The sequence below is a fragment of the Nycticebus coucang genome, chromosome 7 (assembly GCF_027406575.1).
Source record: "Nycticebus coucang isolate mNycCou1 chromosome 7, mNycCou1.pri, whole genome shotgun sequence".
Classification (NCBI taxonomy): domain Eukaryota; kingdom Metazoa; phylum Chordata; class Mammalia; order Primates; family Lorisidae; genus Nycticebus; species Nycticebus coucang.
In genome coordinates this window covers 97,275,425-97,290,078 of record NC_069786.1, presented here as the reverse complement: position 1 = coordinate 97,290,078, position 14,654 = coordinate 97,275,425, and positions in this window count along the sequence as shown.

The window sequence follows — 14,654 nt, the reverse complement described above, 5'->3', positions numbered from 1 at the left end:
AGATCTGTGCTGGGTGAGACTTTAGGGATTCCTATTAAAGGCTGGAGTCTCTGGTATTCAGGTGACATCTCTTCTTTTTGCCCTTTGTACCTCTTCCTTACCCTTCCAGACAGAGGTGGAGGATGGGAGTGTTTTCCTTTAGCCACAATCTCACCCATATTTCGAGTGCTCTCCACCAGGAGTGAGCCCTCCCTCTCTGCTAGGGAACGATCAAAGCCAATGCTCTGTGGATGCATCCTTGAAAATTCTGAAAAGATGCTGATGCCTCATGTGCAAAATATTCTCTTGTCTTCTTTTTGTCCCATGACAATCCTTTGAAACCAAATAGGTGAGAATTTTTCTTCCTCGGTCCTTACTTTGTCAGTAGACGTTGGATTCCAAGCTCATTCTTATTCTAACAGAAATCTCCCTCCATTGCCCTCTCACAGTGCCTAACTTCAGGCTGGGCCATCCATGAACTCATTCATCAATAATTGCAAGAAAATACTTCAAAGGGAATTCCCTGGCCTCCTCCTTGCAAATAATAGTAAGAGATCTAATAATAGTAACAGCCTTAAATTAATCATCAGTGCATTTACTGAGCCACTTCGAAAGGCCTGAATCTCTGTTACTGGGTGGTGGCATATCACAGGTTAGGAACTGTTTTATTTGACTTCTGTAAAGAACCAGAAGGCCCACTCAAGAGTTTGATGGATAGAGTTTAAAGAGGTGTAGGCAGGGATAGAGAACCAGAAGCAGCGACTGCGGGGGCAGCCAGGACTGTGCAGGATGCCGCGAGCACCCCTAACCCTGAGAGGGAAGTGAGTGAGTCCCCGGGATCCAGTGCAAACTGAATCCCTGGAAGAGGGACCTTCTGAGAAAAGCTAAGGACACACAGGCAGCCAGAGAAATCTAGAGGAATGCAACCAGTGCCCAACCATGGCCTGGCAGGAGGTGGGAGGCTCAGGGACTAGGCACCCGGCCTCACTCTCCTCCGCATTCGTCTGTGACTAACACCTCTCATTGGCCGAACCTGGCCATGGCAGGCAGTGAGAGCGGAGCAGGAAGTCAGCTTCTGGGAGCTCAGGGTGGTGGAGAGAAGTGGAGAGCAAGGCTGGAGAAGCAAACGGGCCATTAGCCCTGATAAATGCCTGGCGACTGGAATTTTTTCTTTATCCCCTTCTTTATACCAACCTTTTATATCAAGATTGACCATAGACTTTTCTGTTTCTGTTCTTTATAATTGAGATGCCTATCACTTGTGTGTTCGTCTTTAAGAAACACAATTTCTTGTGAAGTTTATGTGTACAGTATGTATATGTGTAGATGTACTCAGAAGCACACATAACATAGGCAAAAAGCATTTTTTCATGTAATAGAACCAGTTTCATGAAGGAGCAAGGGTCTGTGGAGTGGCGAAATAGCTTTTTTTCTCTTACCACAGTATTTCAAAACTGCTATAACTGTTATCCTTTGTCCATCACTCAAAGATAACTAGGGCAGAGCCTATCACCAGTTTCTGGCCACTTTTATAAATTAATAAACAGTATTATTCTCAGGTATTAAAAAGTCCAGCTGGGTACGGTGGCATGCACCCCTAGTTCCAGGTACTTGGGAGGCTAGGGTGGGAGGATAACTTGAATCCCAAGGGATTAAGTCCAGCTTGGGCAACCGAGTGAGACACTGTCTTCATTTTTTCTTTTTGAGACAGAGTTCCACTCTGTTGCCCAGGCTGGAGAGCCATAGTGTCAGTGTAGCTCACAGCAACCTCAAACTCTCAGGCTCAAGTGATCCTCCTGCCCACACACCCTCCTGAGCTCAAGGGATCCTCCCACCTTGGCCTCCCAGAGTGCTTGGATTGCAGGCATGAGTCACCATGCCTGACCACTGTCTCAATTTTTTTTTAAGTAAGCTTAATCTAGGCCAACATTTCTGGTCTCTCATGCAATTTAGAGCTTTGTCCCCAGCCTCAGTAGTTTCCCCTAACCCCTGCTTGAATACCTGCAGAGGGGAAGAAGAGACAAAGGGCCCTCAGTGGCTTCTCTCATGGCGCACCTCTGTGGGTTCTGTGATTCTTTGGTGACTCTCTTCCCTTCAGTTCTTCCACTGCACCTGTCCCTGGTTACGTGTGGCTCACCCTCAGTACCATGGTATCGCACACGGAGTTGTGCAGTGCAGTGGCTCTGCAGCTTCTGATAGGACACTCCTCATAGATTCTGCGGTGAGGTCATCCCAAGGACAGATCTTTTTTAAAAAAAATTTTTCCCAAGGGCAGATCTTATTTGGCTGCCTTTTGTGATGTCCACTCTGTTCCGTGTGAAACACCAGGATTATTTGCCTTGCCAAACTCTGGGAGTGTGGACTACTTCCACTGTAGCTCCCTCAGCTCACTGCCCTCACTTGCCTGAGTGAAAGTCAGAAAGGGATTTGTATACTTCAAAGTTCAAAGGACCCACATTCAGAGGTAATTACTGAATCATCCTTTGAAGGTGGCTGGGGAAAGCATAGCATTCCGATAAATCTCTCCAAAGAAATCCTCTCTGCCAACCACCCTACTCTGACCTTTTCTTGTGTATAGTTAGAAGAAGGGCCTAGGAGTCACATACAGATGGTTTGGAACCTTCGTGAGAACAAACAAGCACTGAACAGCTATCGTTCTCAGTCTTAACTTGTAGACTGGAAAATCCTATTCAGACTTCTGGTACAGTTTTTCATATTGTAAAAAGAGTAAAAGGTAAATTTTATAACCTCACCATGCTGGGAAGTTATCATTCTAAGTATCCTACTCCAGTCTTTATCATAAACATATGTTATATAGTGATAAACTTACTATTGTGATCTTTTTCCTTGTTTTATTTAGTATTTAGTTACAAGTAGTTTTCCTATTTTTATATGGTTTACTTGATAATTTGAAAATCATAAATTAAATTCCAATTATGTATAGATACTATGCAGTACCAAGAATGCAGTAGTGAAGAAAATAGAGATTATAGACATTCTAAAAGGGCAATTAGGCATTAAAGAGATAACCACAAAAAGTGTGAGTCATGAGATCATTTAACATGAATAACTAATATTTGATGAGGTGGGTATGCTACATTTTACTTAACCTTATCCCTAAGGTTTCATATTCTGAGTAATATCATAACCATGCAAATAGCACTTTCTACATTCTGAATGATTTCATTAGTCTAGATTCCAACAAAGAACATTAGGCACAGTGTATTTTTAATTAGTTTGAATTGAAATACTTGTGTTCTGAGGATTCTTATACAATTTCACAATATACGCATAAAGCACTTAGGACATGTTGAGTGTATGATAATTACTCAATATACATTAAATATTGTTGCCATCACTACTGTCCTTTGCAATAATTAGATTTGCCCTGAGATATTATGAGGTTGGATTCAGGAGTCAGAGCATATTAAGGGAATTCAGCCCTTTTGGGTTTTCCTTAAATATAGTTACCCATGAAAACAAAGCAAAAACCATAGAAAACAGAAATAGAATTAGATATTTCATTTTAAGTGTCTTTGGTTTCCTTAGACTTCTAGACTGCTACCTTTTTTGCTTTGACTGCTCTAATTTCTCTTTGCTACAAAGCTATGCTGATGGCAGACTAAAAGTTAAAGATAAGGATCAGAAAATTAAGTGCCTCGGTTCATGATACCACCATCATCTAAATTTCTACTAATGGCTTCTAGCTTATCTGCTACTCTTTCATGAGATTTATGAGTCAATATTTGTAAAGCACACACACAAAACCATGCCTGTCACTAGAAATAATGTTGCATCTTATGTGATTGTATATTATTATGTTATTATACATTATACTATGCTATAATATAATATAAAAGCATGCCTTTCACTAAAAACAATGTACACGTTTTTGCACACAACTCATTAATGCTAACATAGACTCACTTATTATTGTGTCTACTCTATATATGGATAATCTGAACAGGTGAGCCTCCTATCCAGGCTTCTCCACTGAAGCTACAGTGTGCTTTAAAAAAAAAAAACAGCTTTGACCATTTCGATCCCATGTTTAAAACTCTTCAGTGACACACACTTCAGGTGCAATTCCGAAACAGCCCCAGATTTAAAGTGTTAAGTAATAGAATCAAAACTAGCAAGGAGGGATGGGAGAACATAATGGGAAAGGATTCCAAATGTCATGTTCTATTGAGCTAGAAGGGAAAGAAAGTCTATCGATGGGGAAATAGGGTGTCATGTTGGTGAACTAGTATCTTGTTTTTAAATGATAAAAAACACGTAAGTAAAAAATAATGATCGGGGGAAAAAGAGGTGGCAATTTTAATGGAGAAGAAAAATATGGTGAAAATTGAGTGAAAAGAGGGGAAATGGGGGAGTAAAAAATAATTGGATCAAACCCTGAAAAAACAGGAGAAAAGAGAAGAAATAAAAATAGAAAATAAACATAAGACAAAATCAATTATATCAGTGATCATTGCGGTACAAGGAAGCAAACTAAATCCTCCCGTGAAAAGACAGAAACTATCAAATGGGAGCCCAAACAAAACTCAGTTACTCGGTGCTTGTTGAGTTACTTAAAATGAAGAATAAATAAATAAATATACGAGGGAAGAGATACTAGGTAGTCTTTTTTTTTTTTTTTATATAGTTTTGACCAGGGCTGGGCTTGAACCCACCACCTCCAGCATATGGGGCTGGTGCCCTACTCCTTTGAGCCACAGGTGCCGCCCTACTGGGTAGTCTTTTTTAAGAGGAGGAAATAAAGAAAGAAAAGAAAAGATAACAGAAAGAAAGGCAATATTAAATTCAGCCAAACAGGAATGTAAGGGAAAGTGTTAAATAGGGCAATGTAGCGTATTATACAATAATGAAAGATACAATTTATGAAAAAGCTATAATTCTTTTAAGTCCATATATACCAAACAACCTGGAAAACAAGTAGCTAAAGCAAAATTCTTCAGAAAGTCAAGGAGAACTTAATGAAAAATATGATAGAGTTCAGTATATCTCTTTCATAATTGGACCAATCTAGGGGAAAGCCTTCAGATTTTCCTCATTTTCCTTCTGCCCAGAATAGCTTTATCCTACCTCATCACCTGTGGGAATTGTGCTCACTTTTTATGTTTTATTTTAGGGTCATTTTCTCCAGGAAACTTCTCATTCCACCCTGTCTCCAGATAGAATTTACCATTCCTCTGCTTGAGCTTCAATGAATTGCTTATGTATGTGTGTCTAACATACTAACACAGATCTGAAAGCTTTTCTCATGCTTACTGGCTAAAGTCTATCCCCTCTAGGAGGCTGTGAATTCCTTGAGAGCATTTACTGAAATATTATTTTGATTTAGTAATTAAAGTATTTCCATTCTTACCCTGAATTCCAGTAATTTCATTTCTTGAACGCCAATCTTCCTCCAGTCAAGCCCATCATGCCCAAAGCATGGTTAAGACATCAACATTTTGGCTTCTAAGTTTAAAAAAAGATGAAGCTGAGGCTCAGGGTGAAGGTTGAAAGATTTTCCTGTGCTTCCTTTCATATTAGAAAAAGATTTCTCCAACCTGTTCCAGAGGTGTAGAGGTATGAGTTGGAGAAAAAACTGGAGAATTGGATGTTGAAGGGTTTTTCTGAAGACTCAGGCACAGTATCAAAGGGAGCAATGGAATTCTTGGGTAAGTTTGGGGATCTGTGAATAAGGGATGAAGGAAAGGGTTCTCACAATTTTCTAAATTTTTAAAATTCTTCCTGGAAATGGGTGATGATATGACTTGCATTTCAGCATGAGGTCACAGAGTTTAAGGACCGAAGGCAAGACTTGTCTCACTCATGCCAAAACAAGGGGAGGCTGTGCCTGAGCCAAGGCCAACACAGGGGGAGAGGGGCTCCAACCAGCTTCACCTCTATCCTCCAGGACCACTGCCGTGCTACCCTCTGGAGAACTCAGAGCCTGGTACCCAGAGAAGGGAAGGAGAGGGGGAAAACCTACAAACCTATCAACAGTTGACCATGAAACAACTGGTTTTATCTGGAAATGGCTAAAGCATGGATGATGCCATTAGTCAGACAGAAGCTGATTTGTTAGTGCAAAATAAACACGCGTTTGTGCTTGCCTGAGTTCATGACTCGAAAATATCAGATCTGTCACACATTTATATTCTTCATCCCTGATATATGCCCAGAAGGTATAAGTGCTCGAGAAATGGCTATTTATTTAAATGAAGGAATAAATAACAATTGAATGGTTAAAATCTGAAGTTTCCTTTTTGTTATTGGAATTGGAGTAAATCATTTATCTTCCTTGACTTTAAATATTTACTTTTACTTTTTTTTTTCACTTAAATAAGAATGGTTTTGGAAAATTATGTTCACCCAGGTATTTGATGAGATTGAGATGTTACTAAGCAAGCAATGGGCTCAAGAAAAGAGGCTTTACTGTGAGCTGACTAGAAAGGAGACAGGAGGTAATGCTCAAATCTGTCTCCTCAAACTGGGTCTAGGGGCAGGTTTCATGGGCAGAGGGTAACTAGGCACCAAGACCTGATTGATAGATTATGCCCTGAGGTGATGGTGGGCTCACTTCTTAATTTGGTCCCCTGTGCATTTAGACTCTACCTGTGTTTGACATTTGGATTCCACCTGTGGTTGATGTTTTTGTCCTGGCCTGCTTTGGGGTCATGAATTAGGCACACTTGGCTCATCTGGGTATGCTTAGTTTATGTGACCCACAACCTGGGGATTCTGAGCAACTGAAAAACAACTCATTTTATTAAAAAAGTTGGGTCAGATTAGGCTGATTGTTCAATTACAGAGATGTGGCAATTTTGAAAATAACACAGGCAAATGAGAGGCCAGACATGAAGGCTTGTTTTCTTTATGCAAGCTAGGTCTACTGGTGACTGTCTGAGATAAGTTCTTAAGGCTCATTCATCATTACTCAGGACAGAGGAACTCACTTTATTCTTCCCTCAGAAATGCAGAATGAACTAAAGTAGAAATGGCAAAAGGATATTCTATGTATCTTCACAGACTCGGCTATCCAATGTCCAAACACAGAGACACTCATTCATCTTTGAAGTTGAACTAATGTTTTAATTTTTTGATAGCTAGTGAAGCTGAGCACCATTTTATATGTTCACTGGACATTTGGATATTTTTCTTTTTATCTATCAAGTCATTGGCCAGTTTTTCTACTGAGTTTTCTGTATTTTTCTGCATTGATTTGTAGGAATTAAAAAATATGTTATGGATTCAAATCTTTTGCATGAATAATGTCTTCTCTCACTCTCCGGGGTAGATTATTTTTCTTTAATGGTATCTTTTTATAAACAACAGGTTGAAGTTTTAATATAGTATAATTTATCCATCTTTTTATTTTATTTTATTTTTCTTTGAGACAGAGTTTCACTCTATTGCCCTGGGTAGAGTGCTAGGGCGTCATAGCTCACAACAACCTCAAACTCTTGGGCTCAAGCAATCCTCTTGCTTCCGCCTCCCTAAGTAGCTGGTAATACAAATTCCCACCACAACACCCAGCTATTTTTAGAGGTGGAGTCTAGCTGTTGCTGAGGCTGGTCTCGAACTCCTGAGCTCAAGCAATCCACCTTCCTCAGCCTCCTAGAGTGCTAGGATTACAAGTGTGAGCCACCGCACATGGCCTATCCATCTTTCTTTTATGGTAAGCACTATTTTTGTGTACTGTTTGAGAAATTTGGCCTACTGTAAGAACACAAAGATTTTCTCATAGTTTTTTGTAGTCTCTTTGGAAAGTTAGTTTTCAAATGCTTAATTTGGCATGCTAGTCCTGTTGTCACCTCTTCTTTTTGTGCTTTTATGACACAAAAATGATTGCTCTGTTACACTTCCAGTTTTACATTGTGCAATCTGTGTATATTCTGAACTACTGTCATCACCAAGTATTGAATCTCTGTGTGTAGAGCATTGCCCAAGAGCAACATTTGAGTTTAACTTTTGGGTGTGTGAAAAACGAATCTTTGAGAAAAATTCTTGAATTCATAGCAATCCTCCTCCCTCCCACTTTGCTGAGATTTTTATGTGCTTTCGTCATTTATTGTCTATGCAGAATACCTATCCAACTCCAATTCCAAATCCAATTCTGCAAAACCACACTCAGATCAAGCCATGTTTTCCTTAAGGTTACAGGGGAAGCAAAAGTCTAGAAGGAGACCAACTCCAAACCAAGAACACCAGGCTCCAGGCCAACTTGATCTCTGAAGGTACCTTTCCTAATAAGCATCCAAAAAGAAAGTAATGTTTTTTTTTCTTTTTGGTTTTTCCTGTCAAAACCCAATAGAAACACTGAGTTTGGTATGTGGTATTTCATAATGTGCCACCTTATGTAAACTCTATGTGACAGGCTTGGAAAGTCACTTCAACTTCATGGTTTTAGATGTAAGCTGCATTTCAGTCATTTTATAGTTGAGAAGAGTTATGAATGCTGGTCTCTGAAATAAATCCTTATGGGAGACAAAAATAAACCATTTCTCTTGTGAGACTTCCAGAGTTTCATTTTGCTTCAACGATTTAACAAAATATATTTTTTTCAGGAGGATGAAGCCATTATTTAAGCATTATCTTGAAGCTACTATAAGGTTAATGAACAGATTTTATGCCCTATGCCAAACTTCATTTTCTTTACAAAATAGAAACCACTAGGAAACCAGGGTATAAAGAGAAATGGAAGTAGCATTAGGCATGAGAAAACCTGCAAATCAAGGGAAAGTCTGAGTGCAAGCTTTTTACTATCTCATTTTGGTCTGTTATTATAGGAGCCAAATAGTAGTAGCACAAATGGTATTATAGTCTAAGCGCACTAAATAGCAATAACAATGAAATATACCCACTTAATACAAAACAAAACTAATGCATTCTCCTCACTACAACATCTTGCTTTAGAATAAATGTTTGTTCTTTGAAGTCTAAAAATAAAAAACCAGAATCTCTTTTCAGATTTGACATGTTGCTGTGTCAATCAATTATTCACCCAAACATCGAGTGTCTAGTTTGTGCCAGGAGCTGTGCTAAGTGCCGAGAATACTAAGAGGAAGAAGCTGTGGTCTCTGGCCTTCAGCATTTATGGGGAGACAGATAAGGAGACTGACAACTCTGCTCCACGGGGCTAAGTGCTATGGAGAGGAATCACAGGACATTCTGAGAAGACTTCGCAGAGGAGGTGAAATGTGAGTTGATATTTGATGGATGAGTTGTTTGCTAGTTGAAGATGAGGATGAGAGTAATCTAAGAAAATGAGGTGCGTAGAAAGAGACAGACATAAGTAGTATTCCACATCAAGTGGTAGTAAGAAGAATCCTTGTGGGGAACGGTGGGAGGGAAACTAGAAATTAGGTGAGGGAAAGGTCATAAAGAAGCTGTGTTTAAGAGATGAGCTTCTGAAAACAGAGCAAAGGGAGTGTCAGATGCTGCAGAGAAGACAAGTCGAGGAGGACAGAAAAAGATTATTGGATTTGGCAGGACTGAGATCATAGAGATTATATCAAGATCGTTTCAGTTGGGTGATGAACAAGAATGACGGATTACACTGGATAAAAGTCAGTGATGAGTGTAGACTGCCAACCATCTCCTGATGAACCTCGGACAAGGAACCAAAGGCAAATTTGATTGGTTTGTTGTCGTGTTTATTGTTTCTTTTTGCCTTTTTTTTTTTTTTTTGTAGAGACAGAGTCTCACTTTATGGCCCTCGGTAGAGTGCCGTGGCCTCACACAGCTCACAGCAATCTCCAACTCCTGGGGTTAAGCGATTCTCTTGCCTCAGCCTCCCGAGCAGCTGGGACTACAGGCGCCCGCCACAACGCCCGGCTATTTTTTGGTTGCAGTTTGGCCGGGGCTGGGCTTGAACCCGCCACCCTCGGCATATGGGGCCGGCGCCTTACCGACTGAGCCACAGGCGCCGCCCTTGCCTTTTTTTTTTTTTTTTTACACCATTTTAGACTTCAGAAAACTTACAATAGCACAAATAATGTGTTTTTATAGATTTTCCATATTTGCTTTATTTCTCTCTCTCTCATTCCCACTCACATTTTTTTAAGGAACCGGTTGAGAGTAAGTCACAAATAGGCTTTTCTAACACCTCATACTTTGGAGTGTTTCCTCCTAAAAAGCAAGAATATTCTTTTATATAATTACAACATAATGACTAAAATTAGACTTTAATATTAGTACAGATTTCACTGGTTGTTCCAATAATGTTCTGTGTTGCCCAAGATTATTCCAGATCATGTGTTGCGTTCAAGTGTCACATCTCTTTGGTCCTCTTTTTTTTTTTTTTTTTTGTGGTTTTTGGCCGGGGCTGGGTTTGAACCCGCCACCTCCGGCATATGGGACAGGCGCCCTACTCCTTGAGCCACAGGCGCCGCCCCATCTCTTTGGTCCTCTTTAATCCAGAACCAGTCTTTCTTCATACTTCATGAAGTATTAGCCTTTGTAAAGAAGAGGTCGGTTCTTTTGCAGGGTATCCCTTCATTTACATTACAGTCTGATATTTCCTCATGATTGGATTCCAGTTGCACTCATGGCAGGAAGGTTATAGAAGTGATGCTCTGTCTTTCCTAGTGTGTCATATCAGGAGGCACATGGTATTGATTTGTCCCAGTACTGGTCAGTTTGATCATTTGACTAAAGTGGTATTTGCTCAACTTATTTACTCTAACATATTGTTTTTCTCTTTGTAATTAATAAGACTTTTAGGGGGAAATATTTTGAGACTATATAAATATAAATATTTTGAGACTATATTGTTTTCCCTCAAATTTTTACCTCCTCATTATAGAACCTATTGACAATTCTTGCTTTAATCAATTATTATTTTATTTGTTACCAACTTCTTATTTTCTAAATTCATCATCCCTGCTACATTTATTAATTTCTTCACCATCTAAAGAAAGGCTTTCCATTCTCTGTTAATCCAATTATTCATATCACTGTGACACCATGGATTATTCTTGTTTATTCAAAGAGTTAAAAATCCTTTAGTATGAACAGTTTGGGGTTTTATTTTTGTTTGTTTTTTGCTTTTTTGGCCAGGGCTGGGTTTGAACCCGCCACCTCCGGCATATGGGGCTGGCGCCCTACTCCTTTGAGCCACAGGCGCTGCCCTACCATGAATAGTTTTTACAGGTACTTAAGCACATTTATAAAGGCATAAAAGAGCCAGGAGAGAACAGCAGAGATGCCATGATGGATACAGCAGGGCAACTAACTCACTTTTCCTCTGCATCCCTGTTAAGCTCCAACTGGGCCAGGTGCCGAGGATGCGCAGAAGACTGAAACAGCGCCACATCCCAGAGGGAGTTCACGTGCTGGGAGAGAAGGCTGTGCCGGAGCAGCCCACCCCCCCATCCCTCGGCAGGGGACAGAATCACTTTCCAAATGTGATTTGTAAGTGCTGTAGATATGAGAGACGTGCTGTGGGTAGCCCTGGGAGGATGATTAATTTTGGTCAGCTGGTAAAGATTTCCTCAAGAAATGAGCTTTGAGATGGATCTCTGCAGATTAGTTGGATCGGGGGAAAGGGAGTAATAATAAAGAGGAGTGGGAAAGACATTCCAGACAGAAATGGAACCTGTGGAAATAGCTTGTTAGTTTCCCCTGGAAATCTGGGGAAACAAAAGGCTCTTAATGATTGAAAATCAACCCCGAAGACTGCAGGCAGAAGCCGTCACTTCAGATTTGGGCTGCTTCTGCTCTATCTGGGGCTCATCAAAGGGTCAGAGAGTGTGAACACTTTGGTCCAGAGAAGACCTTGATTCTCAGGACCAGACCTCAGAAAAAGATTCTGCCTCTGACCTCGGTTACTACAATCATCTAAATTGGTATTTTTCAACCTTTTTTTTTAATCTCACTGCACTTGAACTATAGTTAAACTTACACAGTACACTTAAATTATGTTGATCAAAAAAAAAAAGAGTGAAAAAAAGAATATACATACTGTGCTTTGAACATCTTTCAAAAACACCTTTAATTAATTAAAGGTCTTCAAAATTTTTCTTTTTTTTATTATTAAATCATAGCTGTGTACATTAATGCAATCATAGGGCACCATACACTGGTTTTATAGACCGTTTGACACATTTTCATTAATGTGGTTAACATAGCCTTCCTGGCATTTTCTTAGTTATTGTGTTAAGACATTTACATTCTACATTTACTAAGTTTCACATATACCCTTGTAAGATGCACTGCAGGTATAATCCCACCAATCACCCTCCCTCCGCCCATCCTCCCCCGTCCCTCTAGTCTTAGGTTATAACTGGGTTATAGCTTTCATGTGAAAGCCATAAATTAGTTTCATAGTAGGGCTGAGTACATTGGATACTTTTTCTTCCATTCTTTAGATACTTTACTAAGAAGAATATGTTCCAGCTCCATCCATGTAAACATGAAAGAGGTAAAGTCTCCATCTTTCTTTAAGGCTGCATAATATTGTACACCATGGTCTTCAAAATTTTTCATGGCATACTTAAGATTCCCTTATGGCAACCAGTTTTCCGTGGCACATTGGTTGAAAACCACTGATCTGAATGAACTCTTTACCCACTCCCTATAAGAAGTTGGTTGCCAGGTCTGAGTTGACTTATTCAGGGAATCCAGTGGGAATGTGGAATTTCCCTTTAAACATCTGCTGTTGACTCCTGAAATTGTACTCACAGACCATTTTCATAAGGAGAAAATGAATCTGACTGTAATGTTAATTATTTAGCTTTATTTATTTTATCTACACTAACACAAAGCAGATGTAACCAGAATGCAAAAAGTTCAGTTTATTTCAGATTTTAGCTTAATTCTAAAGATGCAGAAACGTGGTACACTAGTTAAACTTTCAATAGATCATTATATTATTCCTAAAAATGTTCTAGTGAGCATTGTTTGTTTGTCTGCTTTTAAAGAATGGAGAGGCAAATCAACACAGATTTAAATATCTGGATGGAAAAAAAAAATGGAATGGAGGGTGAAGGGCAGACCTATAATTTTGACTTAAGATATACAAAAGCAAACTATGTAACTAAAAGGTTTATACTCCCATAATATTCTGAAAGTTTTTAAAAAGGAATGAATCCATTATCCCATTATCCAGTATATATAAAACAATCAAAAAAATCCAAACTAAAAGATCCCGAATCTTTGATTTCCTTTTAGCAAATGCCGTCTAACTGCGAATGTAGGTCACATAGTTTTGGCATCCTGTGTGAGTTTCCAGCTGTCTGGTGAACACAGAAAACAGAAGAATACACGTTCCATTGCACAACACACTTGAGAGTGAATTTCATATTAAAGCCTAAAGTTATTCACTTACTGAAATTTATTTTTCTTCAATATCCTCACTTCTGGCTTTTTCTTCTCTTTGGGGGTCAGGATTTTTAAGTGGTAGAGAAATACAGCATGTTCTCCTTTTCTTTCTATCTGTGGACTTCCGTTTATAAACAGATTCAAACTTGGTAAAGATTAAATTAAATTAAATCTGAGTAAGATAAGAAAAACTGGCCTGTGATAGCTCCAGTTATCCCCAACTAACATTCCAATGGATTTCTTGAGCTCTCAGAGGCAGACAAGGAAGATAGGGCCATATTCCACGCATACACCACTGCAGTTTGTGAGCTAGAGACTTGTGGATACTGACAAAATAAGGGAGTGAATGGGAAAATGTCACACGAATACCAGAGACAGCAAATGTCACAGAAAGCCAAAAGAAGGCGCAACTGGGGGACATGGGAGAAAGAAAAAGAAACACCTGAAGTTCTTAACCCATGTGGATTTTTTCACCAAATTGATAGAGCTAAAGGGATACACTGCTTTGCTACTAAACGATCTGTAACCCTCCAACAAGGTCAGTTAAATAACACTGCAAAAATACATATTGACTTTTTGGTTTCATTTGGTTTCAAGGAAAAATAGTCAGCTAGAATTAGCTTAAATTAAAAGTGGAGACTTGTTATAGGAACAATCAAAGGTGCCTCCTGGAACCCAAGTGCAGAAACACATTCTGACTTGTGGCGTGCTTGAGCTAAGAAGCTGGGAAGCCATCCCAGCCTCTCTGTCTCTGTTTCTTGTTTGTCTCCTCTCACACTGCAGACGGACTTTATGGTTTTTCCAGACCTCGTGGCAAAACATGGCTGCCCCGAAGTTTACATGCTGGCTCAGAGTTCTACTTTCACTCCTCACAAGAGCGACTCGGAAGGTCCGCAAGGAGAAAGGTATCTATCACCAGTCAGCCACAGCCAGGAGCAGCCACGTAGGAAAACACAATGATGGTGGCAGGAGCAGGCATGGGGCAGTGACACTCCCCAGAGAGAAGAGTTCTGAGAGACCCAAAGTGTGTCCCAACAAACACCTGCTATATGTACATCAGGGTGCTTTGGGGCTCTCTGTCCTCACATACAAGAGGAGGGAGGGAAGGGGAGACTGGTTTAGAGATGACCACTACAGGGGAAGATGTCACTTAGGGGAATTAAAGTGCTAGAGGAATCTAAGGAATAGGAGGCTCTAGGTTAGGGACAGCCTCATGGAGAAAATATCCGAGAGGGGCCTTGACGGTGGGTAGCTGGCAGAGCAGAGATATACTTGGAAGAAAGGAAGGGGAACAGAAGGGGGGTGGATCCAGATGGCAAAGAACCCTGACAACAGAAAGACAAGAAGAACAGAGCAAG